The sequence below is a fragment of the Salmo trutta genome, chromosome 1, assembly GCF_901001165.1.
Source record: "Salmo trutta chromosome 1, fSalTru1.1, whole genome shotgun sequence".
NCBI lineage: Eukaryota > Metazoa > Chordata > Actinopteri > Salmoniformes > Salmonidae > Salmo > Salmo trutta.
Genome location: NC_042957.1, coordinates 6299852 through 6321149, shown reverse-complemented (window position 1 = coordinate 6321149; position 21298 = coordinate 6299852).

Here is a 21298-nt window from a genome sequence, read left to right as displayed (position 1 = left end):
CCCGTAGGAAAACTTTGTCTAAATACCCTAGTTAGAATTGGGCGGACCCCCACTGTATTTATTGGTTAGTTAGCTAGCTGTTCTTGAAGCAGGCAAGACGAGCTTAGATTTTTTGTTGATATTTATTAGCTATTTTCTTGGGTCCAGCTCAGCCCCCCCCCTCCCTCATTACCGTGTGTTTGAAAAATAAACCTAAAGTGTTTGACGGTAGATTTAGGTTGTCTGTTGTTTTTAGTTCTCACTGTTCCTTTTCACTGTTATGATTTGCATGAGATATGTTACGGGTCTTGTTTCCATCCCCCCTAGACTGCAGGGCCAAAGGGGTTCGTAACATCAGGCCATTTTTACATGTTAGTCCTGTGAACAGAGAAAGTGAAATTTTCCTCAATTTAAAAAACCCCGAGCCGCTAATAACAACAACGCAAGCCTGTAGATTCACTTTCCTACTCATTCATTACTGCTGCAGTGCTTGTTGTAGCGCTGAGTGGAAATAGGAAGAACGTGTTGATAGTGCTGAGTAAGAACTTAATAGAACACCTATAAAAACAGCAGCTCTTTGTTGTATTCATTGACAGTCTCTCTCTAGTCATGGTTTAATATGTTTTGAAATCTCACAGTATCAGTTTTGCTGTAGATTTCTTATGCCTGAGACGTCTGTGCAGACACGGTAATCTGAGCAATCCGATTGAAAAGCGGTAGACCTGTAGTGCAGAGTTTGTACCTTCAGACATATGAAATGGTTCAAAATGCCAAAAGTACACCTACCTGGCGAGCAGGGCAGCTGAATCGGGGATGCACCTACCGACAAAAGTCAGAGACTAATAAAAAAAAAATAGGAACACATGACTTCATCGTTGTTTTTTTTACAGAAATCTTTGGCGATCGACTAGGAATGCCTTGGAGATCGACCAGTCTGCTCTAGAACTTGAGTGAAGTTCAATCTAGTGCTTCTCTCTGTGGGCTGATATTTCTGCATGGCAGTCCCAGGGAGCTGTTTGGCAGTCTTTGGGCTACTGCGCACGTGTACTCGGCAGCTTAGAGGGAAAATTGGATCATGCAACCCTAATATATTTGCCGTATAAGTCTCAAGAGGTGGTTCAGCTTAATCCGCAATGCATAATCTCTGCAGTAAATCCACTAAAACAGTCTTCATTAGCCCACAGGGAATCATTAGCTGTGTAACGCTGTACTCTAAATGACCGATGTATTCCACCTGTGGTATTTACAGTACCAGAGAAGGACCTGTGGTATTTACAGTACCAGAGAAGGACCTGTGGTATTTACAGTACCAGAGGAGGACCTGTGGTATTTACAGTACCAGAGGAGGACCTGTGGTATTTACAGTACCAGAGAAGGACCTGTGGTATTTACAGTACCAGAGAAGGACCTGTGCTGAGTTTATGATCTGGTACTGTAAATAAATACAGAAATGCCTTTAGAAAGTATTCATACCCCTTGACATATTCCATATTTGGTTGGTTTACAGCCTGAATTCAAAATGGATTACATTTTATAAATGTCACACGTAATACCCCGTAAGGATAAAGTGAAAACATGTTTTTAGAAAGTTTGCAAATGTATTGAAAATGAAATACAGAAATGTCTAATTTACATAAGTATCCACACCCCTGAGTCAATCTATACATGTTAGAATCACCTTTGGCAGTGACTACAGCTGTGATTCTTTCTGGGTAAGTCTCTAAGAGCTTTGCACACCTGGATTATACCATTTTTTGTAATTACAATTTTTTTAATTCTTCAAGCTTTGTTACTTGTTGATCATTGCTAGACACCCATTTTCTAGTCTTACCATACATTTTCAAGCCGATTTATGTCAAAACTGTAACTAGGCCACTCAGGAACATTCAATGCTGTCTTGGTAAGCAACTCCAGTGTATATTTGGTCTTGCGTTTTAGGTTATTGTCCTTCTGAAAGGTGAATTTGTCTAGTGGAAAGCAGACTGAAGCAAGTTTTCCTCTAGGATTTTGCCTGTGCTTAGCTCTATGGCGTTTCTTTTTATCCTAAAAAAATCCCTAGTCCTTGCCGATGACAAGCATACTCATAACATGATGCAGCCACCACCATGCTTGAAAATATGAAGAGTGGTACTCAGTGATGTGTTGTGTTGGATTTGACCCAAACATAACGCTTTGTATTCAGAACATAAAGTTAATTTCTTTGCCACATTTATTGCAGTTTTTTGGGATATTTTTATTCTGTACAGGCTTCGTTCTTTTCACACTGTCATTTAAGTTAGTATTGTGGTGTAACTATAACGTTGTTGATCCATCCTCAGTTTTCTCCTATCACAACCGTTAAACTCGAACTATTTTAAAATCACCAATGGCCTCATGGTGAAAACCCTGAACGGTTTCTGTCCTCTACGGCAACTGAGTTAGGAAGGACGCCTGTTTCTTTGTAGTGACTGGGTGTATTGATACACCATCCAAAGTGTAATTAATAACTTCACCATGCTCAAAGGGATATTCAATTACCGCTTTTTTTTATTTTTACTCATCTACCAATAGAGGCAGTGGAAAACCTCCCTGGTCTTTGTGGTTTAGTCTGTGTTTGAAATTCACTGCTCGACTGAGGGACCTTACAGACAATTGTATGTGTGAGGTACAGAGATGAGGTAGCCATTCAAAAATCGTGTTAAACAATATAATGCACACAGACCAAGTCCATGCAAATTATTATGTGACATGTTAAGCACATTTTTATTCCTGAACTTATTTAGGCTTGCCATAACAAAGGGGCTGAATACCTATTCACTCAAGACATTTCAGCTTTTTATTAATGTGTAGCAATTTCTAAAAACATAATTCCACTTAGACATTGCGGTATTTGGTGTAGGCCAGTGACACAAAATCTCAATGTAATACATTTTTTTATTCAGACTGTAACACAAAAAAGGGTGTGAATACTTTCTGAAGGAATTGTATCTGTTCTGCCTTACATACATTCCATGTCATATGTACAGCACATCTCAACTAAAACATTTCAGCTCAGCCGGCTAAATCCGTCTAGGCGTGTTAGAGACTTCATATTACTTCGAATAGAAAGAGGACGTTAAAGAGATGTGTATCATAAAGAAAGATCATGCTTGGGAGCAGCAAACACAAAAGCAGGAGTCAGTTGTGTTACGCTCTAATCAAATCAAACTGAAACAAGGTGACTTCCTGTTCTACTGAAACAAGGTGACTTCCCGTTCCACTGAAACAAGGTAACTTCCTGTTCCACTGAAACAAGGTAACTTCCTGTTCCACTGACCTGAGGAGGAGAAGACACAGCTTGTTGCATACAGCTCACCACTGTTAGCGGACTGACTTTTACTTTCTTTTCAAGACTTCTTTCTGGAACAGACCAACATCAGCTCATTGGTCATGACCTCGGTAAAAAAGTAACACTCAAAACATAAGAGTTGAATATCGTTTCCAAACAGTATGCGATCAAAACTCTACCTTCATTTTCACTCTCATCTATCTCAGGAGCTTTCCTTACCGTCGGACGGAGGTGTTGTGTTTTGCGGGAGTGTATGAATAGATAGAAAGCAGATGGTCATTTGCTGAAATAAAATAAAAGTGTTTACAGCTATTGTTTGTAACTGAGTCTGACAGATTGTGTATTCTGAGCTAGGAAGGGCAGCTGTATCCGCTTCGAGGGAGATTCTAGTGGTAGGGTGTGTCCCAAATGGCACCCTATTCAGTATATAGTGCACTAATGCTGACCAGGGCACTATGGTCAACAGTAATGTACTATATAGGGAATAGGGTGCCACTTGGGACACAGACCTAGTTCAGTTACATTACATCTGTCTCCGTCTGTAACCATTAAGCACAGGGTTTTGACGAGGGCACAACAGTACAAACAAACCAGCCAGCACGGCAATCCCAGCTCCACTCAACAAAGGCACGCACGCACGCACGCACACACGTACTCACGCACACACAACCCCCCCCCCCCACACACACACACACACACACACACACACACACACACACACACACACACACACACGTACTCACACTCATACATACTCACACTGAATGATTGGAGAGGAGATTTGAAGAGAAGTAGGTGTGACTGTAATCAGTTTCCATCCAACCTTTTTATGCAAGTAAAGTACGTGGTGGATAAACAATGTCATGACGGGCCTGAATGAAACATTTTCAGGAAACTTTCCAAATGTTGGCAAAACAAAATTACTGTATTTTTTTTTACAATCACTTTGGCACTAATTTCAGAACCTTGATGCCATTTTTCAAAACTCTAGACACAAAACTCACAACCGATGATGAAAATGCACGTTTTTCAAAACTCTAACACTTTTTCCAATTGCTTGGATACAATAAACACAAAGATAACATAATTTGTTCATTGAACTAAAATCACACAACTTAACATCAAAGTAGTACCATTTCAAAATGCAATTCACACGTTACCTCTGAGATGACTGTCTATTCATTTTATTACAATGATCTAACTATCAACTGATACAACTGCAAAAATGATAAATAACTGTTGCATTACTCTTAATGCATAGTTTTATGGAAACTGACAAACAATATTCCATGTTTAGATCATGAAAGCTTCAGGATAACGAAATCCATTGAAACCAATTACCGTGGAATATGAACCAATTGGACTACATTATCTATGGATGTAATAGTTCATCATCATTCTTTATCAGACACTGTTTCTATGGTCCCATGTACCACTTTCCAGACCATGTTTTCAGATTTCACATTACTGTACACTCACTAGCCACTTTATTAGGTATACCTACAGTTGAATTCGGAAGTTTACAAACACTTAGGTTGGAGTCATTAAAATTAATTTTTCAACCACTCCACAAAATTATTGTTAACAAACTATAGTTTTGGCAAGTTGGTTAGGACATCTACTTTGTGCATGACACAAGTAATTTTTCCAACAATTGTTTAGAGACAGATGATTTCACTTATAATTCACTGTATCACATTTCCAGTAGGTCAGAAGTTACACTAAGTTGACTGTGTCTTTTAAACAGCTTGGAAAATTCCAGAAAATTATGTCATGGCTTTAGAAGCTTCTGATAGGCTAATTGACATAATTTGAGTCAATTGGAGGTGTACCTGTGGATGTATTTCAAGGCCTACCTTCAAACTCCGTGCCTCTTTGCTTGGCATCATGGGAAAATCAAAAGAAATCAGCCAAGACCTCAGATACAAAATTGTAGACCTCCACAAGTCTGGTTCATCCTCGGGAACAATTTCCAAATGCCTGAAGGTACCACGTTCATCTGTACAAACAATAGTATGCAAGTATAAACATCATGGGACCACACAGCCATCATACCGCTCAGGAAGGAGACACGTTCTGTCTCCTAGAGATGAACGCACTTTGGTGTGAAAAGTGCAATTCAATCCCAGAACAACAGCAAAGGACCCTGTGAAGATGCTGGAGGAAACAGGTACAAAAGTATCTATATCCACAGTAAAACGAGTCCTATATCGACATAACCTGAAAGGCCGCTCAGCAAGGAAGAAGCCACTGCTCCAAAACCACCATAAAAAAGCCAGACTACGGTTTGCAACTGCATATGGGGACAAAGATCGTACTTTTTGGAGAAATGTCCTCTGGTCTGATGAAACAAAAATAGAACTGTTTGGCCATAATGACCATTGTTATGTTTGGAGGAAAAAGGGGGAGGATTGCAAGCTGAAGACCACCATCCCAACCGTGAAGCATGGGGGTGGCAGCATCATGTAGTGGGGGTGCTTTGCTGCAGGAGGGACTCGTGCGCTTCACAAAATAGATGGCATCTTGAGGTAGGAAAATTGCGTGGATATATTGAAGCAACATCTCAAGACATCAGTCAGGAAGTTAAAGCTTGGTCGCAAATGGGTCTTCCAAAGTTGTGGCAAAATGCCTTAAGGACAACAAAGTCAAGGTATTGGAGTGGCCATCACAAAGCCCTGACCTCAATCCTATAGAACATTTGTGGGCAGAACTGAAAAAGTGTGTGCGAGCAAGGAGGCCTTCAAACCTGACTCAGTCACACCAGCTCTGTCAGGAGGAATGGGCCAAAATTCACCCAACTAATTGTGGGAAGCTTGTGGAAGGCTACCCGAAACATTTGACCCAATTTAAAGGCAATGCTACCAAATACCAATTGAGTGTATGTAAACTTCTTACCCACTGGGAATGTAATGAAATAAATAAATCCGGAAATAAATCACTCTCTCTACTATTATTCTGACATTTCACATTCTTAAAATAAATTGGTGATCCTAACTGACCTAAAACAGGGAATTTTTACTAGGATTACATTTAAATGTATTTGGCTAATGTGTATGTAAACTTCCGACTTCAACTGTATCTAGTACTGGGTAGGACCCCCTTTTGCCTCCACAACAGCCTGAATTATTCACAGTGTGGTACTTTAAGAGATGCCCTTCTGCACACCGCTGTTTTAAACGGATGTTATTTGAGCATTTGTGGCCTTTCTGTTAGCTTGAATGAGTCTGGAAATTCTCCTCTGACCTCTCTCATTAACAAGGTGTTTTTGCCCACAGAACTGACGCTCACTGAATGTGTTTTGTTTATCGCACCATTCTCTGTAAACTCTGGAGACTGTAGTGCTTAAAAATCCCAGGAGGGCAGCTGTTTCTGAGATGCTGGAATCACCATGTGTGGCATCAACAATCATACCACGGTCAAAGTTGCTTAGATTACGCATCTTGCTCATTCTAATGTTTGGTCAACCAACAACTAAAGCTCTCTACTCTATATACTCCATATATTGAGTTGTAGGCAGCTACGTGATTCACTGTTCGAAGGAGCAGGCTATTTGCGTTAACATGCAGATGTACCTAATAAAGTGGCAAGTTGAGTGTATGTATGCAGGCCCTTGGAATTGCTTTTCCAATACTGCCAACTCATTACTGATGATTGATTTCACATTGTGGTACGAGTATATAGTGAAATGAGTGGTATCCACCTACAACAACATAGCGATAACATGGAGCCGGCAGGTGATCCAGGTCACAATGGAGGTCAAGCAGTGGGAGGAGGAAGACGAGGACGACATGGTGGTCAATGGAATGGCAGGGGACAAGCACCCCTTCTGAGAGGTGGTTGTGGGCCTCGTTTGAGAGGTGTGTGGGGGAACGTGGTAGAGGACAAAGCCACAGATCAAGAAAGCGGCAGCAACGGCAAAGAGTGTCCAATGAAACCCAAGCAATAGTTGTAGACCATGTCGTAAATCATCGCATGACAATGACTGAGGCAGCTACAATGATTCAACCAAACCTCAGAAGATCAACCGTGGCCTCAATCATCAGAACTTTCCGCAATGAGAACCGGTAAGTCTGCAGCATGCACTAAACATTAGGCCACTCTCAATTGTCAAATGACTGTGTACTGCATGCCAATGTGTACCACAGAGTAGGTGATGTGATTAAACGTGTTCTCACTGTAATTTTCTCTGCAAAATTGAGACTAGGCCAAATAGGGGAGGCAGAGGCAAAATTCTGACTGACCAACAAGAGCGGACTGTGGTCAATTTGGTTCGAGACAGAAATTATATTCGCCTTACAAAAATTCAGCAGCACATCTTGGACAATGACGACATGTTCAACAATGTGGAAGCCATACGTTTGCTGACTATTGCACGCATGCTGAAAAGGCACCAGGTGTCTCTAAAACAGCTATACCGTGTGCCTTTTGAAAGAAATGCAGACAGAGTGAAGCAGCTGAGGACTGAGTATGTTCACTTATGTTCAGTTTCAAGATCCCTGTTGTGAAAATTTCTCCAAAATTTCTACATCATTGTAATAAGTAATTCTATTCCCAGAAGAAAGGGTGATGGAGCTGGATTCTGACAAAAACCATCACAATAGACTCTTTTTGAATGAGGCAGGCTTCAACCTGGCCAAGACAACGAGGAGAGGTCGGAATTTCATTGGCCAGCAGACAACCATCCAAGTACCTGGACAATATGGGGCCAACATCACCATATATTGGAAGATGGTGTGGTGGGACACAGACCTCGTATTGGATCATATAATGCAGCTCTCCTTGTAACCTTCATTGATGAGCTAAATCAGGTCTGTAGAGCTGATGGTGTGACCTATGCCATTGTGTAGGATAATGTCAGGTTCCACCAAGCTCAAATGGTGCAAGCATGGTTTCAGAACCATCCACAATTTACCACCCTATACTTACCCCCATACCCTCCTGTTCTTAACCCGATTGAGGAATTTTTCTCCACATGGTGGTGGAAGGTATATGATAGGCGCCCTCACGAACAAGCCGCCCTTCTCCAGGCCATGGATGATGCATGCAATGACATCACGGCAGACCAGTGTCAGGCCTGGATTCGCCATGCCCGAAGATTCTTCCCAAGATGTTTGGCTAATGGAAACATCCATTGTGATGTGGATGAGAACCTATGGCCAAATCCACAAGACAGGGTTGATGTAAATATAGAAGTACAGTAATCAATCCTTTGTTTAGCGTTTTACAGTAAGCCAGGTGAGGAACACTGCAGTTGATGTTTTACTGTAGTTTTTTTCTTATTATTTTTAGCAAATTATTTTTTGCTTTGATTCAAAGAAACCTATGTTGTGATTTTATTGTATTTCATCAATACATTTCAGATTTTGTTCAATGATTCCTCTGTATCTGTAGTATTCTCTCTACTAGTCCTTTTACAGTGATGTATTTACATGTTGTACCATAATGAAACACGTATCACATATTTTGTTCTACAATATTTAATGATTCTACGAACAACTACACAGTGAAACCATCGGTCTCTTGTGTGTGGGTGATCCAAATTAATGTTCCTAAGGTATTTCATGACAAATTAGTTATTTGAACCAATGATTCTGCAACTCCAAAACTTTTTGGGATACTGTAAAGTCCATGGAGAATAGGAACACCTCCTCTCAGCTGCCCACTGCACTGGGGTAACACTGTCACCACCGATAAATCCATGATAATCGAAAATTTCAGTAAGCATTTCTCTACGGCTGGCCATGCTTTCCTGCTGGCTACCCCTTTCCCCGGCTACCTCAAGCCTCCCCAGCTTCTCCTTCACCCAAATCCAGATAGCAGATGTTCTGAAAGAGCTGCAAAACCTGGATCTGTACAAATCAGCTGGGCTAGACAATCTGGACCCTCTCTTTCTCTAAAATTATCCGCCACCATTGTTGCAACCCCTATTACATGTCTGTTCAAACTCTCTTTCGTATTGTCCGAGATCCCTAAAGATTGGAAAGCTGCCGCGGTCATCCCCCTCTTCAAAGGGGGTGACACTCTAGACCCAAACTGTTATAGACCTATGTCCATCCTGCCCTGCCTTTCTAAAGTCTTTGAAATCCAAGTTAATAAACAGATCACTGACCATTTCGAATCCCACCGTACTTTCTCCGCTGTGCAATCCGGTTTCCGAGCTGGTCACGGGTGCACCTCAGCCACGCTCAAGGTACTAAACGATATCATAACCACCATCGATAAAAGACAGTACTGTGCAGCCGTCTTCATTGACCTGGCCAAGGCTTTCGACTCTGTCAATCACCATATCCTCATCGGCAGTCTCAACAGCCTTGGTTTCTCAAATGACTGCCTCGCCTGGTTCACCAACTACTAAATCGGAGGGCCTGTTGTCCGAACCGCTGGCAGTCTCTATGGGTGTACCACAGGGTTCAATTCTCGGGCCGACTCTTTTCTCTGTAAATATCAACGATGTCGCTCTTGCTGCGGGTGATTCCCTGATCCACCTCTACACAGATGACACCATTCTGTATACATCTGGCCCTTCTTTGGACACTGTGTTAACTAGCCTCCAAACGAGCTTCAATGCCATACAACACTCCTTCCGTGGCCTCCAGCTGCTTTTAAACGCTAGTAAAACCAAATGCATGCTTTAAACCATTCGCTGCCCGCACCCACCTGCCCGACTAGCATCACTACTCTGGACGGTTCTGATTTAGAATATGTGGACAACTACAAATACCTAGGTGTCTGGCTAGACTGTAAACTCTCCTTCCAGACTCATATTAAACATCTCCATTCCAAAATTAAATCTAGCATCGGCTTCCTATTTCACAACAAAGCCTCCTTCACTCACGCCGCCAAACATACCCTCGTAAAACAGACTATCCTGCTAATCCTCGACTTCGCCGATGTCATTTACAAAATAGCTTCCAATACTCTACTCAGCAAACTGGTTGCAGTCTATCACTGTGCCATCCGTTTTGTCACCAAAGCACCTTATACCACCCACCACTGCGACCTGTATGCTCTAGTCAGCTGGTCCTCGCTACATATTCATCGCCAGACCCACTGGCTCCAGGTCATGTATAAGTCTATGCTAGGTAAAGCTCCGCCTTATCTCAGCTCACTGGTCACGATAACAACACCCACCCGTAGCACTCGCTCCAGCAGGTATATCTCACTGGTCATCCCCAAAGCCAACACCTGCTTTGGCTGCTTTTCCTTCCAGTTCTCTGCTGCCAATGACTGGAACGCATTGCAAAAATCGCTGAAGCTGGAGACTTATATTTCCCTCACTAACTTTAAACATCAGCTATCTGAGCAGCTAACCGATCGCTGCAGCTGTACACAGCCCATCTGTAAATAGCCCACCCAATCTACCTACCTCATCCCCATATTGTTTTTATTTACTTTTCTGCTCTTTTGCACACCAGTATTTCTACTTGCACATCATCATCTGCTCATCTATCACTCCAGTGTTAATTTGATAAATTGTAATTACTTCGCTACTATGGCCTATTTATTGCCTTACCTCCTCATGCCATTTGCACACACTGTATATAGACTTTCTTTTTTTTCTATTGTGTTATTGACTGTATGCTTGTTTATTCCATGTGTAACTCTGTGTTGTTGTTTGTGTCGCACTGCTTTGCTTTATTTTGGCCAGGTTGCAGTTGTAAATGAGAACTTGTTCTCAACTGGCCTACCTGGTTAAATAAAGGTGAAATAAAAATAAAAAAAGTGCAAGGTTTCTTTAAAGATATGAATGCACAATGTAATGTTTTGAACATTGGACATCCTGTGTTACAAGTGATGACCGTTTTCAGTTTTGTGTCTAGAGTTTTGAAAAATGACCAAGGTTCTGAAATTAGTGCCAAAGTGATTGTAATAAAAAAATTTAATAATGTGAGAAATGGCGACGGAAACGTTTTTATCCACAAACATTGATATAATAACCATGATATCGAAGTAAACTTGGAGTCACGCGATGACATGCTAGTACGACTCGTCAGGAAAAGCACGTTTATTAGGCTACGGATGAAATACGTTCTGATTGAACTTCACAGGGTGGTGAAACGTTGATGAGCTTGACGCTCCTTTCCAATAAAAATCGAGGGTCTTATTCTGGTGACATGATGATCGATGCTTGACTGTCGTTTGTCCATAATAATCACCTCATCGTGTAGGCTGTAACCGCGGTATCGGCACACTGTTGGCTAGTGTTCACCATCCAGTCCTAGAGTGGGTACACTCACTATAATGTAGAACTCACATTTATTTGTGAGAAAACCAACTGTAGTGTTGAAAGAAATACGATGGAAACACATTTAACTTGTATTGTTATTATTTTTTTGGTACATAGGAATTTAACCATGAATGTTTTTCTTATGCACCACGACACACAGGGTTTTTATCTCTGCTGGAAACATTTGCATATTGCACATACATTTGCATATTGTTTTTATGCAGATTTTTTTTTTCGCATTGAAAACTGGGTCCTGACTCGGTTTATCCACTTTTTAAGATTACATTTTTTTGTCACTAGGGTGTTATTGTTGCTATGACACTATGTAATTTTGTTCTTAGATAGAGTTGTGTCTTTTCTTTTTTGTGTGTGTGTGTGTGTGTGTGTGTGTGTGTTTCTGTTTTGTGTATGTGTGTGTGTGTGCTCTTTACTGGCTCAGATATAAACTAAATAAATACAATAATTTAACATTTATTTAACTAGGCAATATAATCCCGTATTGATATCAAACTGAGAGATACACATTGTTCTCATTTGTTCCTGCATGGGAGAGTTGAAGCTTGGCAGACACACGTGTAGGTCCCTGGTGTAGAGATTAGAAAGACATTACAGATATTACAACTGAAGGTTCACTGAAAGTGTTTTGGTTTGAGAAGTTATCAACACACGTGAGGCTTTGAATTACGAATGTGATGAGAAACAAGTGTGTTTAGTCATGGGTTTCCCCTGTGAAACAAGTGTGTTTAGCCATGTGTTTCCCCTGTGAAACAAGTGTGTTTAGTCATGTGTTTCCCCTGTGAAACAAGTAGCAGCACATCTTCTATTACCTCTTTCTCATGTTTATCTGATTTACAGTCAATTTATATTAATGTTTTATCACATTATAGTGGCTGCGACAAAAATGCACCCCTATTGCCTATATCGTTCACTATGGGCCCTGGTCAAAAGTAATGCACTATACAGGGAATAGGGTGCCATTTGGGATGCAGAATCACAACACATGCCTAGAGAGGGATGGATAGGCTCCTCTTCCTGGGTCTGTTCCAGCTCTAGAATTTCCCAATGCTGTTAAGAGAGGGTTTCCCTCAATGCTTTCAAAGTAAAGGGATTCTTCTCTTGTCACCACCTAATGCTATTTTGGTTTGTCTGTGTGTGTTGCAGGCCAGGTTCCTCATTGTTTTGTTACAGTGAGCTAATCTGCTCACAGCAGGCATGCACAGACAGCCATGGGGAGAGACTGGGATTATCAGGGAGTAGAGTAATCCATCTGGGAGAGTGTACGCTAGGTTAGATGACCAGGGGAGGAGAGTGGCCTGGGGAGGGGAGAGGAGAAGAGAATATTGTAGGAGAGGAGGGGAGACAAGGAGAGACTATGATAGGAGAGGAGGTGTGAGAAGGGGAGAGGAGGGGTGAGGAGGGGTGAGGAGAAGAGAATATGATAGGAGAGAAGGGGAGAGGAGGGGTGAGGAGGAGAGACTACGATAGGATAGGAGAGGAGATGAGACTATAATATGAGATTAGGGGTGAGGAGGGGTGGGGAGAGGAGGGGTGAGGAGGAGAGACTATGATAGGAGAGGAAGGGGGTTGGGGTGATGAGAGACTATGATAGGTGAGGGGGGAGAGGAGGGGTGAGGAGGAGAGACTATGATAGGTGAGGGGGAGGGGTGGGGAGGGGTGAGGAGGAGAGACTATGATAGGTGATGGGGGTGAGGAGAGGTGAGGAGGAGAGGGGAGAGACTATGATATGAGCGTTTCAATATTCAGAGAAGGAGGGCCAATCTGGTGTGTGTTTGTTGTCAGATAATGTGTCTACCTCAGCAGTAGCTGACCATACAGTAGCTTCTTGTTTGTACCACATTCATCAGTGCCTCCTGTGGTAAAGTGGAGCTGTTCTGTTAAAAGTACATTTTGCCGAATTGTAGTGACGAAAAGAGAGTTTAGAACTCCTTCTATTGAACGGCTACAGAGCTAAGTATTGATTTTGATGTATGTTTCAATCCCAAGACAGTCTTTCGTTGTGCTTTTGATACTCACATGGATGACAATACTGAAGATCTACTGCGGACATTAATATGCATTGTGGACAATACGATTTGGAAGACAAGCTGTGTAATGACTATAAAACTACTTTTTATCTCCTCGAACATAATTTTTAAAGAGTGTGCAAAGCTGTCATCAAGGCAATGGGTGGCTGACAGAGGACTGACATATAACAAAACCGTTTGACATAGAAACAGAGAATTTTTGGCAGGTTTTAAAAAAAATTATGTTTATTAGTAATAATGAACAATATTAATAATATTCCACATGAACCCACTGGAGGGCGATTTGGTCATTTGACTGCAGGAAACTGCCTCGAGTACGAGACATTCACCAACTTACTCTGGTGTTGCAGACAACATGCCCTAACCATCTTAACCTTCAACAGGTTGGTGAAAGCTGGACTGGGCTGTGGAAATCAACAAGCTCTCACAGTCTCACTGCAGAATTACTTTTACGTGCGCATGTTCATTTTGTCCATCCCCACCAGAGATACGATCATGACGCAGGTCAAAATACAAAAATAAACTGTGAATCAATGATATTAATTTCGGGGCAGGTCGAAACACATATGAAACATTCACGGACATTTATCTAGCTAGATATTGCTAGTTAGTTTGTCGTGGGAGATGATCATTGGGTTGCTATTTTACCCAACATGCATATGTATCTCTTTTTAGATGGTTCTTTGTAGAATTTTGACGACCAGAGACATACAAAATCGTATGTTTCTCTACTCCAAAGATGAATCCACATATAAAAAAAGGAAAGTTAGTTTCATAGTTAGTTATCTTTAATTATTCTCTCCTTGTTTTTCCTTCAAGCATCCATGTGGATTTTTATCTTCCTGAAATCTGACAAGGAGGGGACTTGCAGCACGTGGAGCATCTCAAATAAAACCAAGTTCTGTTTTAGCACTTGGTTACGCAGACGCTCGTTCACGAGTGAGTGGTGTAGGTGAAATGACTGAATAATATGTATGTGTACATTTATTTTGCAGCAGTCGGGCACCCAAAGTGGCCAGTGAGGTTTGCATGCTAGATGTTTTTTTCCACATTACTCCAAATGTCAAATTTCAATGTGTTTGGGATGAAACGTTAGATTTGTGCAAAAATGAGTGCCTATCACTGGGATTGAACACGAGACCCACAGAGCTTGTGGATTACAGCCATCTGCCACCCCTGTCCACAACACCCTAGCAAAACCTAAACCTACTTCATGGTAATAGAGCTCACCGTTGCCCCTAGTGGCGACGTTCTCTATTTAAACACAGCTTCCTCGTGAGGTCCAGATGTTTTACTCATATCAGGCACACAGAAACAACTCTTGGGTAAATTAAGGCATTCATTCCAACTAGGTTAACATTTCAGGCATTAATTCCAATTGGTTAAATTAAGGATTAACATTTGGGATAGGGTTAATTAAGAAAGAAAAACAACTCCCCGATTTAAGTTTTGCCAGTAACTAAGACTTCCCTTGCTTACTCATTGTGGAGGATGGTACAGTGGTCTAAGCACACAGCTCCCTCATGGTCAAGGCAGTGAGCTTCCACCATAGACTGCGGGTTCATCTCCAGACGCATGTTTCAATAAAAATATTTTGCCCCTAGTGGATGGTTTTGACTGCGTCGCCTGACGTCCTGGGGACCAGCAAAAACGTCAAATTTCGACTTGAATCTGGGTGAGATGAAGTGATGCGGTAGGCCCAGGCTGGAAAGTGCTGCAGCTGCATTACAGCACTGAGTTGATTTTACAGATATGAGAGTATCTTGGTGTGGAGAGAGTACGTATGTCGGGGTGGAGAGAGTACGCATGTCGGGGTGGAGAGAGTACGCATGTCGGGGTGGAAAGAGTACACATGTCAGGTGGAGAGAGTACGCATGTCGGGGTGGAGAGAGTACGTATGTCAGGTGGAGAGAGTACGCATGTCGGGGTGGAGAGAGTACGCATGTCGGGGTGGAGAGAGTACGCATGTCGGGGTGGAGAGAGTACGCATGTCGGGGTGGAGAGAGTACGCATGTCGGGGTGGAGAGAGTACGCATGTCGGGGTGGAGAGAGTACGCATGTCGGGGGTGGAGAGAGTACGCATGTCGGGGTGGAGAGAGTACGCATGTCGGGGTGGAGAGAGTACGCATGTCGGGGTGGAGAGAGTACGCATGTCGGGGTGGAGAGAGTACGTATGTCGGGGTGGAGAGAGTACGCATGTCAGGGTGGAGAGAGAACTTTTTTTTAGCTTTATTTTTCTAGGCAAGTCAGTTAAGAACAAATTCTTATTTTAAATGACAGCCTAGGAACAGGCTGTCGTTCAGGGGCAGAATGACAGATTTTTACCTTGTCAGCTCAGGGATTCAATCTTGCAACCTTTCGGTTACTAGTCCAACGCTCTAACCACTAGGCTACCTGCCACCCCATGTTGGGGTGGAGAGAGTACTTATGGGGTGAAGAAGGTTAGGGGGTAAGGCACGCGGTAATGGGATAAGATGATGACCAGAGGAGCTTATTAAACCAATTAAATAAATCCACCAACACCAAGGTCGCGAACTCTAAATACACGAATCACACTGGAGCCTTCAAGTGCCTTCTGTCATCAAGTACGACTTTCAATGGCTCAACAAATATAAACACCTCCGCACCAGCTTGATGTCCTACGCACCCAGATACGTAAACACAGTCAGCCACCGCGCAAGCTAGCGTTTTAAATCGATCAGTCTTTGTTTACTCTAGCTCACTCAGCAAGCGGCCAGAGTTGGCGGTGGCATGGCGACTTATTTATGTTTCCTGGGGAACTGTGCTAAGTTCACGCTTAATTAAAAGGCTAAAGTCAAGCTGTAGCCTATTTCTTCACTTGTCATCTTTAGTAGGCCAACACATTTTCTTTCCTCTTAGTGTGCATGGGAGTAAAGCCATAATATAAAGAGAGGCATTCATGGCTATAACAATGCCTGTTAGTGATTTGGGGTTGATTTGTGTGTGACTGTGTCGGACTGGCTGGGAAAAAACTCTCAACAGCATGTGTGTCTGTGTACGTTCCTGCGATATGGAACTGTTGTGTTTAGATCCACTGGGGACCTGTTATGGCGTGGCACAGCTCATACTGACCGTTGTTTTAATATGGTCTAATGACAGATTAGTCACAATGGAAATCTAAATGAAGACTGCCACTATGATACACATTCAAAGCTCAAGTTCACATCTGGTCCAGTAGCTGACCCTGTCCAACGGTTAAGACAGGGACTCAATCAGGAGGTCTTAACCCTGTCCAACGGTTAAGACAGGGACTCAAACAGGAAGTCGTAATCCTGTCCAACAGTTAAGACAGGGACTCAATCAGGAGGTCTTAACCCTCTTCAACGTTAAGACAGGGACTCAGTCAGGAGGTCTTAACCCTGGCCAACAGTTAAGACAGGGACTCAAACAGGAAGTCGTAACCCTGTCCAACAGTTAAGACAGGGACTCAATCAGGAGGTCTTAACCCTGTTCAACGTTAACACAGGGACTCAATCAGGAAGTCTTGTTATTTCTCCTATCATTCAAAACCTCCACTCAGAAGGGGATGTGGAAAAACACCAGGAGTTGGCATACTGCAAAAATGATACCATATGACCCTAAAAAACGTGTTTACTAGCGGACAATAGCGATTCAGCTTATTAAAGTATATTTTCATCTTGCATTGTTTTTGGCTGTTTCACACAAACACGTTTCCATGTCCTGCTGGTAGCAGATGTGTATCTGATGTGTCTTCCATGGCATTGTAACAATATTTCGCCCGGACATTGACCGTGTAATCCGCTGTCCTGCTGTGGCTGTGGGTCATTTATACAGCCACATAACTGAATCAGCCAGGGGAGCACAGCAGCAAATTAATAGACCAGGCTGCTGTCATGCTGTTGTACATTTCATGGTCTCATCATTGCTTACATGCAGATGCTTACTATCTTTACTTGATATCAGTGTCTAATTTACAGGTAGATCTAGATGATCTGGTGCGGCAGGTAGCCTAGTGGGCCGGCAGGTAGCCTAGTGGGCCGGCAGGTAGCCTAGTGGGCCGGCAGGTAGCCTAGTGGGCCGGCAGGTAGCCTAGTGGGCCGGCAGGTAGCCTAGTGGGTTAGCACGTTGGGCCAGTAACTGAAAGGGTGCTAGATCGAATCCCTGAGCTGACAAGGTACAAATCTGTCGTTCTGCCCCTGAACAAGGCAGTTAACCCACTGTTCCTAGGCTTTCATTGTAAATTAGAATGTGTTCTTACTTGCATTAAGTAAAGGTTAAATACAAAAATAATTCCAAAATGTATTAATGTATGTTAACCACCTGTAATAATCATACCGTCATACTGTCACTCTAAAAGTTAATTGACGTAACATGTACAGGATGAAGAGATCAGCCAATCAGATTCCCAGAGGGCTTGAATGTGTCTAACTTTCCACTATGGACCTCCATTCAGGACCATTTCAAACTGACAGGTCTGACAGATGTTTAGACTGTCATATGAGGGCTTGAATTACCTCGGCTAGTCAAGCCATCCACACCAGATGCTGAATGGAACCAAAGTGAGCCTGGGCGATGTCGTAACTAGGGAGAAAATACTTTAATTCCCGTACGTACTCCATTTCTTGGTAAATCTGTGTGTGTGTGTGTGTGTGTGTGTGTGTGTGTGTGGGTGTGTGTGTGTGTGTGTTGGAGTGTTCCAGTATGTTCATTCAGAATAGGGAGACTTTGGGAGGTTGCGGTAAGGCAGATAAAGGCTTTGCGCCAGTGGCCTGAACAAATAAACAATCGGCTGATTATTTCAGCGCACACGCCTCGGTAATTTCCTGTGAATTAACGGCACCCAGCTCACTATACGCTGATAAGCTAAGGCCGCCAAGGCCCTGTCGCTCCCAGCCCACGGCTCTGTTTTCTTAACTAATGCCTCTCATCTCAATCCCTCCATACCTCGCCCTCCTTCGCCTGCCTCGTTAAATCAGTTTAAAAAAAATCTGTTGTTCCTTAGATCTGTTCACCATTCAGGAATGAAAACGTCAATTTACTGTTAACGAGCCAATTCACACATCCTCTGTGTGTGTTTTCAGACCGCCAGCTAATCATGGCCACGGATCTCAATGTATATTTTGCTTTCTTGTCGATTAGCGATGCTAATCTGAGTACGCTAGCTGTCGCTTTCTTCACCAATACCTCAACCTGGAAGAGGGACAGACATACATCACAATTACTGTGGACCTGTAGACTGTGGAGTCACCCAGCTAACAATTCTAGGGCGAGAGAACGTTTTTTTGTTGTTGTTGTAATGTTCCCCTAATGTCAAGCAGAACTTATCTAGAACGTGGTTACAATGTTTTCAGAATATATAGAACATTAATGTTCTAGTTGCAAGAACATCCATCTATCCAGTTTTCTGATGGTTAGGAGAACATTCCATCAATGTTCCAACAAACATACACAGAACATGGTTGACCATGTTCTCAAAACGTAAGATATTCATGTTCTGGACACAATTTCATGGGAATGTTGAAAGAACATTGATGTGTATCAATTGTCAGGACGTTGCCTGATGGCCCCAAAGAAACATTCTCCCCCTCCAAAAAAAATGACGTCAATACATGTCACACTTTGTTACTGTTGCCAGGCCCATCAAGGTACACTCACAGAATCAGTGGTATTAACATACAGTGTTTTCAACTTAAATATCTGACACACAAGATTACATTGTGGATGTAAACAGTAATTATTATTCAACGTGTCCTCACCTGGGATTTGAACTCACAACCTTTTGGTCCACCATGTATGTGTCAGCTATCAGTTGATTTGACTATTCTCTCATCATTGATTTGATTGACTTATTTGTAAAATGTAAGGACTTTCTCTATAATTGTCTAATGTTGGTGGGGCATATTAACCTCCTTTTTAATGAGTCACTATCATCAATAAAATCTTTTCTTGAGTGTACTTTTAACAGAGCTGAGATTTAATTCAAAGGGCATTCACCCTGTTGCTCCCACCTATCCAGTTGTTTCAGATCTACACAAGTGCTTAGGGAGGAGGGGTTAGGGTTTCTTCAGGACAGGGCCTAACTATACTGGGGAGGAGGGGTTAGGGTTTCTTCAGGACAGGGCCTAACTATACTGGGGAGGAGGGGTTAGGGGTTATTCAGGACAGGGCCTAACTATACTGGAGAGGAGGGGTTAGGGGTTATTCAGGACAGGGCCTAACTATACTGGGGAGGAGGGGTTAGGGGTTATTCAGGACAGGGCCTAACTATACTGGGGAGGAGGGGTTAGGGGTTATTCAGGACAGGGCCTAACTATACTGGGGAGGAGGGGTTAGGGGTTATTCAGGACAGGGCCTAACTATACTGGGGAGGAGGGGTTAGGGGTTATTCAGGACAGGGCCTAACTATACTGGAGAGGAGGGGTTATTCAGGACAGGGCCTAACTATACTGGGGAGGAGGGGTTATTCAGGACAGGGCCTAACTATACTGGAGAGGAGGGGTTAGGGGTTATTCAGGACAGGGCCTAACTATACTGGGGAGGAGGGGTTAGGGGTTATTCAGGACAGGGCCTATCTATACTCAGTGGTGGAAAAAGTACCCAATTGTCATACTTGAGTATAGGTATAGATACCTTAATAGAAAGTTACTCAAGTAAAAGTGAAAGTCACCCAGTAAAATACTACTTAAGTAAAAGTCTAAAAGTATTTGGTTTTAAATATACTTAACTATCAAAAGTAAATGGATGGAATTGCTAAAATATACTTAAGTATCAAAAGTAAAAGTAAAAAATACTTTCAAATTCCTTATTTTAAGCAAAGCAGACAGCACCATTTTATTGTTTTTAAAATGTACGGATTGCCAGGGGCACACTCCAACATTATTTACAAAAGATGCATTTGTGTTTAGTGAGTCTGCCAGACCAGAGGCAGTAGGGATGACCATGTGTTCTCTTGATTAGTGCCAATTTTCCTGTCCTGATAAGCATTCAAAATGTAATGAGTACTATGGGTTGTCAGGGAACATGTAGTAAAACGTACATTATTTTCATTAGGAATGTAGTGAAGTAAAAGTTGTCAAAAATATAAATAGTAAAGTAAAGTACTGATACCCTAAAACACTATTTAAGTAGTACTTTAAAGTATTTTTACTTAAGTACTTTGCACCACTGACTATGCTCTCTCGTTTACCCCACTTTTTCCAAACTTTTTTAACAGAAAAACAACAAAATGGGATTTTCTGTGTTCACAACAATGCTAAACTTCTTATGTCTTGGAGGCAGTATTTTGATATCTGAATGAGAAGTGTGCCCAAAGTAAACTGCCTATTACTCAGGCCCAGAAGCCAGTGAGATATACCTGCTGGAGCACGTGCTACGGGTGGGTGCTGCTATGGTGACCTTTAGACTTTAGAGCGTATGACATCACTTTAGAGCGTATGCCATCACTTTAGAACGTATGACATGACTTTAGAATGTATGACATCACTTTAGAGCGTATGACATCACTTTAGAGCGTATACCATCCCTTTAGAACGTATGACATCACTTTAGAACGTATGACATCACTTTAGAGCGTATGACATCACTTTAGAGCGTATGCCATCCCTTTAGAACATATGACATCACTTTAGAACGTATGACATCACTTTAGAGCGTATGACATAACTTTAGAATCTCCCCTGTGGCTCAGTTGGTAGAGCATGGTGTTTGCAATGCCAGCATTATGTGTGCAATGCCAGGGTTGTGGGTTCGATTCTCACG